This window comes from Salarias fasciatus, chromosome 14 (genome assembly GCF_902148845.1).
Source record: "Salarias fasciatus chromosome 14, fSalaFa1.1, whole genome shotgun sequence".
In the NCBI taxonomy this organism is placed as follows: Eukaryota; Metazoa; Chordata; class Actinopteri; order Blenniiformes; family Blenniidae; genus Salarias; species Salarias fasciatus.
In genome coordinates, this window is record NC_043758.1 from 31,069,884 (window position 1) to 31,084,933 (window position 15,050).

The following is a 15,050-nucleotide window of genomic DNA, read 5'->3' on the forward strand; positions in this document are numbered from 1 at the left end:
AACGAGCTGTAATGGCTGTAAAACTGCAGGAAAGAGTGAGAGGCGGCGCACAGGGAGGGAAATCCCATTACCTGGACGGACATTTTTGTGGCTGCTATAAATGATGTGATGTTCAGATAATCAGAAGATTAACTCCCTGCTGTAAAAACAATCCAAGTGTGTTCCAGTGGTTTTCATGATCTTTTTTTTTTTTTTAATATAATGAATGATAAAAAATCCATCAGTCGTCTATACTGCTGAATCTTGTGCAGGGTCGAGGGATGCTGGAACCAATCAGCTCACTGCTGGTGAGGACAGGAGACACCTGGACAGGTCACCAGTCCATCACTGGACAAACGAGACAGACGGCCACACTCACATTCACACCTCGGGGTCATTTACACAAATCAATTAGTGTCACTTTTTGAACTGTAGGAGAAAACCCAGAACACACCCACACCCACACCCACACGGGGGAGAACATGCAAATCCCCCACACGAAGGTCTGGACAATATTTGAACCTGAGGTGAGAACCATAGACTGCTCCATCATGCAGCTCTTTAAATGAATACATAACCAAAAGTAATCTCCAAAAAATTACAAACATTAAAAAAGGATTATTTATTACAGGGAATCGCCAGTACTAAAATTGGGCATTGTATCTGATACTAGTAATAGTAAAGGCATTAAAATAAACGGCATTACTAACAGATACAATTTTTTAGCAAAGAGCAATCTAACTAATGAGTTTTTCCAGTGATACAATGCTGTTCCCACTTCTATAATTCACTGCTTTCATCTTGGTTTTCCCACCAGCTGCACCAGCTGAGCATGGAGTTTGTTTACGGAAAAAAGGAACCAATTGGTGAAAAGTGCATCACGTGATGTGACAAAGATCCAGTCGTAGAGAGAAACCTGGTCATTAATGAACGGCAGCTTTTTAATGGAAGTACGGGTATCTATTTACTAATTACTTTTCAAAAGTAACTTGCCCAACACTGCTCAAGACACTTGAAAGATCTTACTACGTCAGTTCGTGTCAGGGTTCATGTGTTTCATGTGGTATTCTGACTCTGGCTCTGGTTCCAGGCTCCTTGGCTCCTCTTCCTTGTGTCTGACTGCTGTTTCCTGCCCGGATGTCTTTCACCTGAGTGTGTGATTGTCGTCACCTGGTGTCGTTGGTATATCAAGGCCTGTCGTTATGTGTTCCGATGGTCCGTCTGTGTTTTACTGTGTGTCTGCCTCAGAGCTGTCTCTGCCTCTTGGTGCTTGGTTTTGGTGTCCTGCTCCCATGGTGCAGTTCCTCACTGCCCTTTGTGGACTTTTATACTTCTTTGAGCAGAAGACTGTTCGTTTATGGAGTTCTTTTTTTAGTTTTTATTGATAATAAAATGAGTTTTGCTTTAAACTACATTCGTGCCCGGGATTTTAAGTCCTCCTCCGCTAACTGTCACGTGACAATTTCCCATTGGAATGGATGTTTCAGATTGCTTGTTGGTGCTGAAGCGACGAAGGCACACGTTCCCACCAGTGTCTGAAGACGAAGAGCATTCTGGGTCAGAAAATGAGGTTGTTTACCTTGGATTTGGTTTCGTGTCTCAAGTCTTGTTTACATGACAACTTCTCATGACAAAAATACTGCCAACTCGTGGTCTGGCATGGTCACTACATAACTTTAATTGTTTCTATGGAAATGTGAAAATTTCATGAACTACAATTTGGAAACCATGTCGGGGTGAAGAACCACGCTGTGTGATCATAACCAGCCTTTGCTGTAGATTCATCCAGTCTCTTGTCTAAACATCTGTTTTTGTTTTCAAACCTCTTCTGGTTTTGAACTGAATGAACATCTGAGGTTCGACTTTCTTTTCTTCGAGTCAAACTCAGAATGATTCCTGGAATCAGAAAAGTGTTTTATGGTTTTGATTAGGTCCAAAATTAAATCTTCCTGATGAATTATTCATATTACTGGATTGGATTACTGGACTGCAGTTACAGATTGCAGAACAAGATTGATGTCATTGTCTCATTTCTAAATGTTATAAACACAATAAATCAAATTCAGTCTTTATAAAGTGAGATGGAAGTAGGATTCAATGGTGTGTGAAAGTCTGGATCGTTACAATCAGAGGAGTCACTCTGTATTCATTTTCACAAACTTTTCAGAATTGCAAAAACATATTTACCTTTAAAACACAGAAAATGTCACTGTGTAGATAAGACCCAAACCGCCAGAGCTGCATTTATTGAACAAAAAGCTCTTCAATGGATAAAAGCTGAATTTTTCTGTTACTACATAAGAACACAGCAAACTGTTTTGAGGAATTAAAACAATACAGCACACGAATGAACTGATGTACTCTGTGATAGCAGGTGACCAAATGCTTTCAGAAAAAAACAAACAGGATCAGTTTGTGCTTCCACAGATGATGGGACATCAAAAAAGGGTAGTTATCAGGACACTACCTGCATGCTGAGCTGCCATCGGTATGTAATTGTGTGCGTAGGGTTGCGGAGGTGTAATTGTAAGTTGCGAAGATCAGAACGACCCAATACAGTCAGTGTCAATGTTGAAGCAGTTAGTCATCCATCACATACGCTAAGCTCCTTATACAGGGAACTACTCACGGCAGTACTTAATCACCATCACACCTACAGAAATAGGTGCAGCCTCTAAAGAAGAATATATATTTTTTAGATACGTCAGCTAATTTGTGAGGCGAGTTGAACGAATGCCAACAGCCACATTCCCTCCGATGGGAGATGTTTTATCTAAGTGATCCGTGCGGTGTTATGCATGAGCTTTACTCATTGATTAATATACACAAGTGCATAAAGAACTTTGTGTAACCTTTGAAATTATGCAGTTTTCTTCATGGAATCATGGGTAGTTATATATGCAGCACAATGCACGGTGGAGGGAGCATCATTAGTTTAGGCTGTCTCACAGCCTGAACCACGTCTCATAAGGGGTGAAATTTACTTGCTCATTATTCCCAAATTATAGTGTCCAAGGGGGAAAAAAAAATGTGCCTGATCATCACTAACTGACAGAAGTTAGATGAGGAGAAGTGAGTTCAGAAGGAAGCTTCATATGGAACCAAATCTCCTTTTACTTTCAGAACTCCGACCTGGACTGAACTCTCTCTAAACCCTTTTGTGTTGTCCTGAGCTGAAACAGTGCTCTCACACCCATACACACTCTTATCAGTATTCAGGACGCTTTAGACGTCTTCAGAAATGCCTTCCCTGAAGGTCGTGTTCTCAAATTTAGGAAAGTGAGTTTCTGCATCGTGGTTGATTCCAGTGAGATCCTTCCAGCTCTTCTCTCATGCAGTGAACGGAGGAGAGACGCCCACAGCTCACTGCTGTCTTTCTGACAGGACTCTGGAGGTACATCATAATAAAAGAAGATAAGTGCCTGGTCAAAGTTGGTGCGCTGAAACTCTGGCAATAAATCAGTTGTTTAAAACATTTACAAAGTTGATCTAATTACGAAACACAAAGTCAAAACAACAATACCAGAAATTCATAAGGCTGGCAAAATAGCAAAGGCCATACGACCCTCAAAACACAGAGATCTGTTTTATGTTTAACTTCTTCAGTAATGTCATTCATAAACTCAGATCTGGTTTTCCCTCAAGCAATTACAAAAAAAAGTTCAGGGCAAAACAGGATTATTGCAGGGAAGCATGCATGAATATGCAGCAGGTGGCTTCAGCCTTATTATATCAGCTGTAAATGGGCTGATCTTTAAATTAACAGGCCATGCATAAAATATCTGTGAATATTTGCGTTTAAACAATCAGCAAAATATGAATCCCATCCATGAGACCATGGATCCTGATCCAAACTGAGCAGGAAGAGCATCAGCGGGTGGAGGAGGGAGTCTGACTATCCGAGAGCCGACCTGCCACAAACATAAGAAAAGCCACTTTAGTCGACTTTCTTCTTCTCAAAGTGCACTTCAATGTATTCCAAAACAATCTGAGATGCACAAGACCTTTAAAACAGACCCCGATGAGTCTGCTTGATTCAGAGCAGTAAATTCCCAAACTGTCTGAACACACAGTCTGGCTCACAAATATTACGAGCCAGATAATTGAGATCCATAAGACGTGTCCGAGCCGGTTACACCAAGCTGCCCAAACACAAAGCCCATTTGTCTTTGTTTATTTGAGATGCGGTTCCATGTGGAGAGCACCGTGAGCCACATGTCCTTGTTTGCAGTAGACTGATGGCGGGGGTTCGACGCCTCAATGCCGGAGCTGCGAGTGCCGATTGTTCGCGCCGCTCCAGGTATGACTGCGCTCCCCTGCGACTTTGAATCAAGGACGTTTTCCCTGCTAATATGTGTCTAGACATGCAAGGTGTGCACAATAAGAGCCGGACGGCGAGTTCCAGCCCGAAGTGCTGAGGCGCTGCCGCCATGGCAGGATGCACAGGTTTCAGGGGAAATCAATATTCAGCCATCTCTTCATGCCTGTAGCCACTGCCGCTCCTGTCAGCAGTTATTCGACTCCTCTGCCAGGATGACGGCCACCCTGGAACTTAAGTAATGTTTGGGCCGACAGAGGCAATTTGTATGCATTAATCTCCCATCATGCCTCAGGCGCTGCTCACAGAGGGGAGCGACAACTGAGCATGTGCATGAGCAAAGAGGAACGGCTCGGAAAGGAATGGATACAAAGAGACAGGCAGAAAGTGGAGTCACAGGGGTGGAAAGTCCACAGTATTAACATGAAGAAGATCAACCGAGAGAGAAACACTGAAATGCTCCTTTATTATAACACACATACACAATCACATTATAGATGACATGCCTCCTACTTTGATCTTTGTAATGATGCCAGCGTTTTACCACAGTCCCATACATCCAGGTAATGGTCAGCAGGTCTTTGGGCTGTGGACGTGCATGAAAAGGAAGAACATGCAAACTCCACTCGAAGACTGACACCAATCTGATCGCACAACCTTCCTGTTCAGCACGACACCGCTGTGTGGTCCCTGGCCCAGTGCCAGGGCTGATAGATGTCAGGGGTGACCCAGGAGGTAGGGTATGGAATTGTTCTGCCGCCGCCCACTGTTGAGACGATGCGTCAAGCATCCCCAGAGAGTATGTTCTATACGTTCCACCACTGCTCAGTGCCTGCACTCAGCCATGAGTGATCTCATGTATTATTCCACACAACCAGATCAACAAAACCCCCAAAAGCCAGGACCAAGATAGCGGTATTATAGCCTGGACCAGTCTTCACCTGCGTCTGGATTTCCATGTCAAAGTCTGTTCAATCACCACTTAACAACAGCTCTCTCCAACGACTGCCTGTGAATGTTGATCTGAGGGGGGCAACGCCACGAACGCCTCCTCGTGACTCTAGCTGTGTCTGTGATAACATTTGTAAGTGTAAACTCTGGCATGTTATCTTGTGGCAGTTTTTTTTTAAATGCTCAGCTCCAATTTCTGACTTCTGGTTCATCCCACAGACGGACATCTCATTCTCATTTCACTTAATAGTAAACCTTTGCATTGGATGGAAAGTTTTGAAAGCTACTGTTGCACACATGGAAACACCAGGAAAGGCCAACATTTTACTTTTAAGGCCACTAGTGGGTGCTGTGCTTTTTAAAAATATACAATCTCCAATGCATGCACAGAGAGAACAATGAAAAACTTTAAATTGTATTTCTGTTGCAGATAAGCCAACTCAGTGTATGTAGGCAATTTGTCTCACGTTATACAGATGAGGGTGTGGTAATAACAGGCACTGTTAGGGTGCTTTCACACCTACTAGTCCGCTAGAGTGGTTCGGTTCGGACATAAATTATTCATAAATGTTGCAGCTGTCAACTGGTTCGGTTCGCATTCACACCACTTGTTTTTGCAGATGAACTATCCACTATGACCCTCCTGCCCCTTGGTGGCGCTGTTCACATAATAATGTGTTTTGGGTGGCGGAAGTGAACCCTGATTGGCCAGCATGTGTGACGTGATGTGCTGCGCGGCTTGCTACGGAAGCCTCCGCCGACCAAAAAGCCTTCTCCACAACAGCGCGGACAAGACCGAGGCTGGTCAACTTTCACACCAGCAGCGGACCGCGCCGAGACCGCACCGAGACCACCTCCTCGAGGAGGTCTCGGTGCGGTTCTTTGTCCCGGACCAAAACTAACTGGTCTGCTTTCACACCAGCGCGTACGAACCGAACCTGCAGGAGTTGGGGACGCTAGTCCGCTTCAAGCGGACCAGATGCTGTAGGTGTGAAAGCACCCTTAAATTCAGATACTCTGGATTCCTCCATTGTTACTGTCAATCTGTTACCTATGAAACTGTTTTCCACGACTGTATTTTTCATGTGCAGTGCCGACTGGCTCAAAAAAGAGAAGTGGCCTTTGGAAAATGTTGCACTCTGCATGGAAGCCCTTACAAAAACAATACGTTTTCATCAAATCCCATTGTTCTCTAACGGTGTGTTTCCACCGGACGAGACGCAAATTTTTCGTGCGATGAGATTACATACAAAGTCAATGTAATGAAGCGATTGTCGCTCAATCTTGAGCGGCTGGCGGCGAGCGTTTCCAGCGACAAATCCACGCGCCCGTCAACTTGCACTGCCAGTCGGCCCCGCTCGCCGGTCGCCGCCCGAAGCCCGCCGCTTCATCGCTCCACGCTTGTTGCTCGAGTTGAAATTGAACTTTTCAAGCGAATTCGCAGGACAGCCTATCAGCGTGGAGGTCTTCATGGACATACTGATGTAGGGCATGCAGGGCTCCGACCACGCAGAACAGTTGGCATGATGCCAAGGTGAGCGGCGAGCTGCGTGCGTGATCTCATTTGTTCACCGCTTCTGATGGAAACACAGCGTCAGCCGGAAGTAGTGCTGGAACCGGACGTCGTCCAGGCGCAGCTCCTGGTAGTGCTGTGACGTTCAATGAACGAGCCGTTCGTTTGAACGGCTCTTTTAAGTGAACGATGAGAGCCGGTTCACAGCTGTCTGAGAGCCGTTCCTTTGTGCAAATTGTCCACGCTTCCTTCACGTGTCTGCTGAGTGTCTCCGAGTCCAGCTGTCACCGCTGCTTTCATGTGACCGACCGAGTTTCAGTTTTCCGCAGCTCGCTCCAGTCACCTGAACGCAGCAGCTAACCAGAGGAGAAGTGTCCAGAACCCGGAGAGGAGCCGGTGTTTTGGAATAACTGGTTCCCTATTAACTGGCGACTGGGGTTCTTTCACGTCCCTTGTTGCTGATAAGATGTTAACAACCAAACAAAAAGCCGTGTCAGACCTTTAATGAGTCTAATTTCAGCATCTGCTGCCAGTAGCAGCAGCAGCAGGAAATGCTAAAGGAAGTCAGTCACCAGTTAACAAGGACACCAGTTAATTTCAAACACCGTATTGACCGCTTTATCAGAGGTTTTAGCAATGGAACACACACACACACACACACACACACACACACGCACACAGAGACAGACAGCCGGGTGCACACAGGACTGTGGAACAAACTGTCAGGATTCTGCTCTGGCAGGCTATGGGCAGTCCCGGTCTCCCTGGGTCCTGCTGATTACTCATAGCATTCAGCTGGGGGCTGCCACTCTGCCTGCCTATTTAAACTTCTCCCAGTCACCTGGTCCATGCTGGATTGTGATCCTCACCAGCCTGCTGTGCTGCTGCACAAGTTCTTCCCTGCTCTGCTGTACTCTGTGAGGGATTTCGCCACGCCACGGCCTCGCCACGCCACGACCTTGCCACCGCCACGCCACGACCTCGCCCCCAGCCAACCTGTGAGGCTGCTGCCAGGCTGCAGCCCACGTGGTTTTCCTGCACTAAATAAACCTGTTCAATCATCGATCCTGCCTCTGTCTCTCTGCAATTGGGTCAAACTGCACACCACTCCTGACACAAACATCAGAGGAATCCTGCCCATTGCTGATGTGCAGGAGACGGTGATGAGGAGGGCTGTGATGTTTCTGCAAGATGTTTTGTGTTGCATATTTTTACCAGCATGACGCGCCATGCGAATGAATTCACACACCAGCGACAAAACTCGGGCGTCTAGCACGGCGCAATGTCATTTGTCGCGCGTTAAACGCATCTGGTGGAAACACACCGTAAGTGATCAGGTAAAAACTGAAAGTTGAAAAACTTGCATATATATGACATCAGAAGCTCACACAATCACATTGTAACTTATCACATTTTCTCAGATACCACTACCTGCCCCCTTTTTTAATCTCACCTCTTCTGTGTATATTTTTAGTGTGCCCTGATCGCCACATGCTTCATCTAGAAGCATCACTAGCTAAATTTTAGGGGGATTGAAATCGTCTTGTTGATACTGATAGTATGGATCAGCTGTCAGTTCTGTCTGGGAGACTGCCATGTTGCTTCAAGACTGTGATAACAAATAGTGTTATTTTAAGTGAAAGAGCCTTCACCGTATTGTCACTGATATGGCCCAGTGTCAAATCTCTCTGGGAGAACTTGTGGGGCTCAGGGTCCTTAGGAGTTCTCTAACTTGTTTGTATCAAAGCTTGAATGCAACAAATCTATATAAGAATATTGGTATAATCCAGCTGGCCCTTCAGTAATAGGCTTGATTTGGTAAAGATTGTTGCTCCCTCTACAAATACCTGTAAATGACGCTGTCGTCAGCCCGGACTAAGATGGGCTTTTGGTAGATGTTGAACCTCCATTGAACCTCCAGATGCTCAGTCGTGCAAAGATTTCATACACGACCTGGAGAAGACATGATGTGCGCCTGCAAGTTGACACAGAGGGCAAAGAAAACTCAACAACACACCGAGGATCCGGAAAAAAAAACGATGCCAAGAGTCAATGCAAGTTCAACTTTTTGCAAAAGTGACAGCTAAAAGTAAAGAATGACAAAAGTGTGTGTGTGTGTGCGCGTGTGTGTGTGTGTGTGTGTGTGTGTGTGTGTGTGTGTGTGTGTGTGTGTACTTGTACAGCTATATGTTGTGAGGACCTTTTGTGAGGACATTGGGTTTTTAACCTTACAAGTGAGGACAATTTTCAGAAAGTGAGGACATTTTTGCCGGTCCTCACTATTTGACACACCTTTTTTGGCCTTTTTGAGAGTTAAGACTTGATTTTTGGTTTAGGGTTACAATTAGGTTTAGGTTAGGTTTAGGGTATGGGTTAGGGTTAGGGTTAGGAATTAATTTTTGATGGTTAGGGTTAGGGTAAGGGGCTAGGAAATGCATTATGTCAATGAATATCCTCACAACATATAGCTGTACAAACGTGTGTGTGTGTGTGTGTGTGTGTGTGTGTGTGTGTGTGTGTGTGTGTGTGTGTGTGTGTGTGTTTGTATGAGGTGAAAAACTCCACTGTGATGAAAATGACTGCTTAATAAGAAATCGATGCGAGTGTAGGATTCATTCCACAGTGACTTGAAGGGCGTTCTGCGTCTTCTGACCACCCGTTCACCACGTTTACCCAACAGATTTTCACGTGAAATGATCATTTTCATGTTTTCGCTTCAGAAAACTTTCCATTTGTACAGAAAAGTCTGGAAAGCGACGTCTGTTTACACCGAAAACCCTGTAGCTAGCACGTTAGCCACACGTAGGCTACACAGTTAGCATGCACGCTATGAACCTTAGCGATGGGAGAAGCGCCTGGTTTCGACCAGCTGAAGCCTGTTTGGACCAGACCCCCTGGAGTCAGTGACCAATCTTCAATCAATGGAAACCACATTAAAAAAAAAAAAGTTCAGAAAATGAAAAATAATGTGTTTTTTTTATTGATGTTTCACCTTTTTTACAGTGGCAAACACATGTACAATGGTGAACTCATAAATAATGTTTCAGTCATCTTTTTAATATCTGTAATACAATACATTGTCCTTCTGTTTCAACTCTCCCCACTTATAAAGACCACTAAGCGATTTGTGAGTCCCAGATGAAGAACTGAAAGTAATCTTGACCTCAGGAGTGTTTCGTAGGACAGCAACTGACTGAAGGCTGAAAATGTTCCAGGTTGAGAGCGAGTCCAAACGTTGTGAACTTTGGTGTGTCATTTGACAAATCCAGCAGGCCGAAGGAAAAACAAAAAACAAGCAAGAGCTGTCTTGTTCGTGTTGCGGCCGTTGATTTCTGTAATTTCACCAAAAATCAAGCCACAGCACAAAATAACTGGGAAAAAATGAGAAGCTACAAGGCAAGGTCTTCAAACGTGTTGTCAAGATTGATTCATAGGAAGCATCAAATGTAAAAGTAGCTCAAAAAGTAAGAAATTGTACTTATAATATTACTCAATGCTCCTCAGTAATATGTCTAAATCAAGTCAATATTTGGAAAACCATGTGTTTGAATGATGAGCAGCATCGTTTGAACTGGAGAAAAACTGACTGTGTGGTGCTGTGCAAACTTTTCAGAAGCTTTGCTCGGAGTCTTCTTTGTCAAACAAATCAATCATGACAGGATTTGCACAGTTTGTGATTATTATTTGCAACTTTCTTGTACATTCCCTCACAGCGCTGCTGCTGCTGCAGTGCTGTTAGTGCAGCTTTTCACACCGAGTTTGAAATTGCTAATGGCTGGAAAGACATTAGATGCTGATTAAAAGACCAGAGAAACAGTTATAATTTTTTTTCTGAATTTATTAAACAGTTTAAGGACTGATCTACTGAAAGTTTGTTTGAATAAAATCCAATTGTGACACATCCAGTGGATGTGATCCAACTGTTCCGATAACTACAACAGTCCAGCCCCCCCAGGGAATAAACCCCCGAAGGAATAAAAACACAATGGCAAAATATGCTCACACTTTACAGATTTATTTTAATATTAATATTATTATCAATCCTTCATTTCCTGATAAGATAACTCACAGGAAGCCGGTATAAGAAGACCTCAAACTTTGGCAGAGCTCTGAGTTGAACAGGCTTTGCTTTAAAGTCTGTGTAAAGCAGTTATACATATATTCTGAAGAAATTTAAAAACCCTATCATGAGCCAGCCAGGTAGGTTAAAAAGTGTTTTCACTTTGTTTTTCATTTCATCCAGATAATGTAAAATTTAAAACAGAAAGCCCAGCTAGAAATGCATTTGTATAAGACACCAAAACATATAGTTTAAGTGTTCTACTTTCTTCTTTTCAGGTAAATTGGTCTTTGCAAGGTAATTTTTGATACTTTTTGGTGGTGTTTTTTCATCTTCATCAGAAACACCATCAACATGGAAATGTTGTACAATCCTCCCTCACTCACTCATACTGATGATGCCAAGTGGCGTGGCGCGCAGCTACTTCTGCTGGTCCTTCTCCATGACTGAAATACTGCTCCAGGTCTTTCCCATCTGTTGCATTTCTTTCTCCACCAGCTGCTGCCAATATGAAATAAAACCAAACATAACGTTTTGGAATGTATTGGTTGATTTAAGGGATTGTAGTTGGCCAAAAAAATAGTTCTGAGTTTGCGTTAGCTCACTTTAGCTCTGTCTGGTTATGTCTAGATTGGTTATGTCACAAAACTAAAATCTAAATTAGCTTTTTTTTGACAGACTTTAAGGAGCCAGAAAAGCTCTCAATATGATGATAAATGAGAGCGGTCCTCCACTTCCTGTCCTCTCACAAAGCTGAAGCTCCACCCCAGCTGTGTCTCAGCAACTCTCCGAAATGCACCAGAATGTTGGAGTTTGTCAAACCTACCCACATGTCAAGAGCCTCCATTGAATTCTGCAGAACTTTTGGCCCAAATCATCTCAAACTGTTCGAAACGTGTGAAAATCAAACTGTGGCTACCGTCCAAATGAGGGAGTGGACTGGGAACATCAACCGCCTGAAAAAACCTTCAGCAGCATTTCAGTCGTCGTGAAGGAACAGCAGACGTGGAAAGATTCAGGGTCAGGTCGGGATTTGGTTTTGATTATATTAAGTCTACGTAACATCCTCACAAGGACAAGTACTCAAACTTTCAAATGTAACATCTAATTATTCCTAAAATGTTTTTCACCTAAATATAAAAACAGCTTCTCTCTGAATATGAAGGAAAGGAGAACTCAAGTGTGTGATGGGCTGAAGACTCCCAGCGGGAAACATTGCGTCTTCTGTTCTGGGGATTTATTCTTACAGTGAAAATGAGCCACAGTTTGTGTTTGATCCACCAACATCTTCATGTGACGTTATTATGCGACTTTATAAAGTTATAGTTTGTCCTTGGATGACAACAGAAGCCTCCCACAAGGCGTCCGTTCGCTTCCCTCCCACCGCAGCGTACCTGTTACAGGCTGCTAAAATCTGCTGTCAGAGTAAACTTTTTAAAGCAAGGACGCAATTAATGTCCTTGTGTTTAATCCCCTGTTCGAACAGAAGATATAATTACAAGATAAAGAATCTCTGGAATGTGGGCGTATCTCTTCACCGATGGCTTATTTTTATGATGCATTCTGCGCCTGCTGTGTTTTTCATCAGACGTTAGGAGTAAAATATGAGGGCTGCAGTAGAATTTGTTGCTGTAAATACACAGGAAGAAAAACTTTACGGATTTATCATGACCTCAGTTTATCAGCAATAATTTACATTTTGTTGTAAAATTTTTTTCCCCCCAAAATCCAGTTTTCTGCTGGGAAGTACATCATCAAAGGTTCTGTTGACATCCGATTCATGCGACAAAGTCCCACAGTCAGTATCGGATTGTGTTCCTGAAGCACAGCAAGTGACAAACTTATGAAGAAAAAAAAAAGAAAAGAAAGGTAAGACAGGAGGAAGTGCTGAGTTTGCAACAAAAATAAGGGACAAATCAGAGCGACCTGCTGAAACATCAGAAATAACTCACAGAGAGATATGAAGGCGTGTAAGTGAGAAAAAGCTGGTCCCTCCTGCAGCCGAGAGCAGGAAGGGTTCCCAGATTCGTCCTGCTTGTTTCAGAACAGGCTTCTTCCATCCTGCAGCACAATATTGTACACAGTTTGTGAGATATTTCAGAAGATAATGTGAAAGCAAACATACATGGCCAGTAAACGTATACTTCTCCTGCATGTTTTCCTCTTTAATTGCTTTCATAAATGGAATCCTGGTCATAATAACTTGGCTTTTTCACATTAACCTACGAAAAAAAAAGAAAAAAAAAACACCTCGCCCTGTTTCCATATTAACCTTTTGGTTTATCAGTATTTTACTGCAATGACGCATGGAGGATCAGAGAAAAGATGCTCTTTGAGATGTATAGGTCAGTGGATGGATAAAATCGCTCATATGTTGGCGATTTTGCACCAAAATTGTTGTTTCATACCTGAATTACCAATGATTTTGTCATCAGGTTTAGTAGAAAGTAAACCGCTCTCCTCCAACAAAGTTTACATTCACTACTATTTACTACACTATCGTCTGCATACATGGAGAACGTTTCTAATGAGTTAGGCGCAATGAACAAAACTTTTTTAAAAGCAATGTGTTCAAATGACCATGTTGCAGGTAAAATGTGTTTGGAGTCCTCAAGAACTAAGCTAGAAGACGTGACTTGAAAGATTCAGCATCTCAGACGTTGATAAATTCTTCAGACAAGTGTTGAGTAAAAAAAAAAAAAAAAAAAAAAACCTTCAGTCTAAACCTGTTCATAAATGTGGGAGACTTCAAGGAAGAATTGTCTTTGGTCTGATGGGATCAGAAGGAGTCTTTTCAACTATCAATGCATCTCACACACTGGCCACGGTTACATGTTGTTTTTTTTAATTGTGAAATAAATTCTGAATCAAATAATTTAGAGTTAAAGTATTCTCCTTTCTTTTGATGTTGAGAATAGTAATTCTGGATTGAGTAACTCTCGTTCAGGCAATTTTTTTCTCTTTTTCTTTCTTGATTAACTTTGATGCGACAGCTTTAAAAAGGTCTGCATTTTCATGCTTCCATCCATCCGCTCCTTTCATTATAATTCTTCTAAGCTTACCGTTAAATCAATTGTTTCAGTCCAACGCTTGCTTCTGGTGGCCATCTTGGAATATGTGTGTCATTGTGACAGTACAATAGAACGTGCATAAGCAGATGATGGTAATTAGCCTAAAGTGAAATAAAGGTTTACATGATCGAGAAATTATTTAATTCCACTTGAAAATAAAAAGAATAAACCAAATACTTTATTTGGAATTCAGAATAATCTTTTTCATTTGGGATTAGGTGTTTACGAGGTGACTTTAAAGGTACATTAAGGAGTTTTTCAACTTTAAAAATACTTATTTTCCACCGTAAATATGTTACATATTTTTAATGATGTGTACAATGTGCTCTGACATATTCATTGCAAGTACCACTAACAGCGCTAAATTGTCACTTGAAAGTTGCAGTGCTGGTCCGGCACCAGAATTTTTTTAGGGAGAATTTGAAAGGAATGACGTAATGTGCGCTCCGGCTGGCCTGATTTAGTTAGGTTTCGTTTTGTCCGCCATTACTCCACCAGATGCTTAGTGAGCAACAACTGAGCAGGATCTTCCAGAAAGTAAGAAAATGCCAGCTTCTAGCACTGCCACAACTCCAGCACAGACCCCACCAGGTAAAAGAAACTTAAATTTTACTTGAGCGCTACTAAAAGAGTGAGGAAGGAGTTCCTCTCTTCCGTGCACATTTTGCATAAAACGTGCAAACTCCTTAATGCACCTTTAAAGCAGAATTAAGTTTTATTCTGAATTAAAGAGGAATTAAAACTCATGTAAACGTGGCCAATCTCCACTATGAAGCATGGTGGTGGCAGCATCATGCTCAACTAATACCTCCATTCAGTGCTGTGTGGAAGGCTTTGAAAGGTAATAAAGGCTTTTACTGAGAAATCCTGGAAGACACTGATTTAATCAGCAGGAAACTTTGACTTGAGCTTTTTTTCCCCCAGTAAAGAAAAGACCTGACACTCAGTAAAGCTGCATGGAAATACTTAATGATGAACATTCTGGAGACAAAGTGAAGACTTTGATCAAATTAAGAATCATTGCCTGACACAGCTTTGCGATAAATAGGATTGAAGTGGATGAACATTATTGCAGACACCAGTTTACAAGAACATTTTTATTGATTCACTAATATCTTGTTGAGAAATTGTTGATTTCAGGGTTTTTGTTTTGATTTG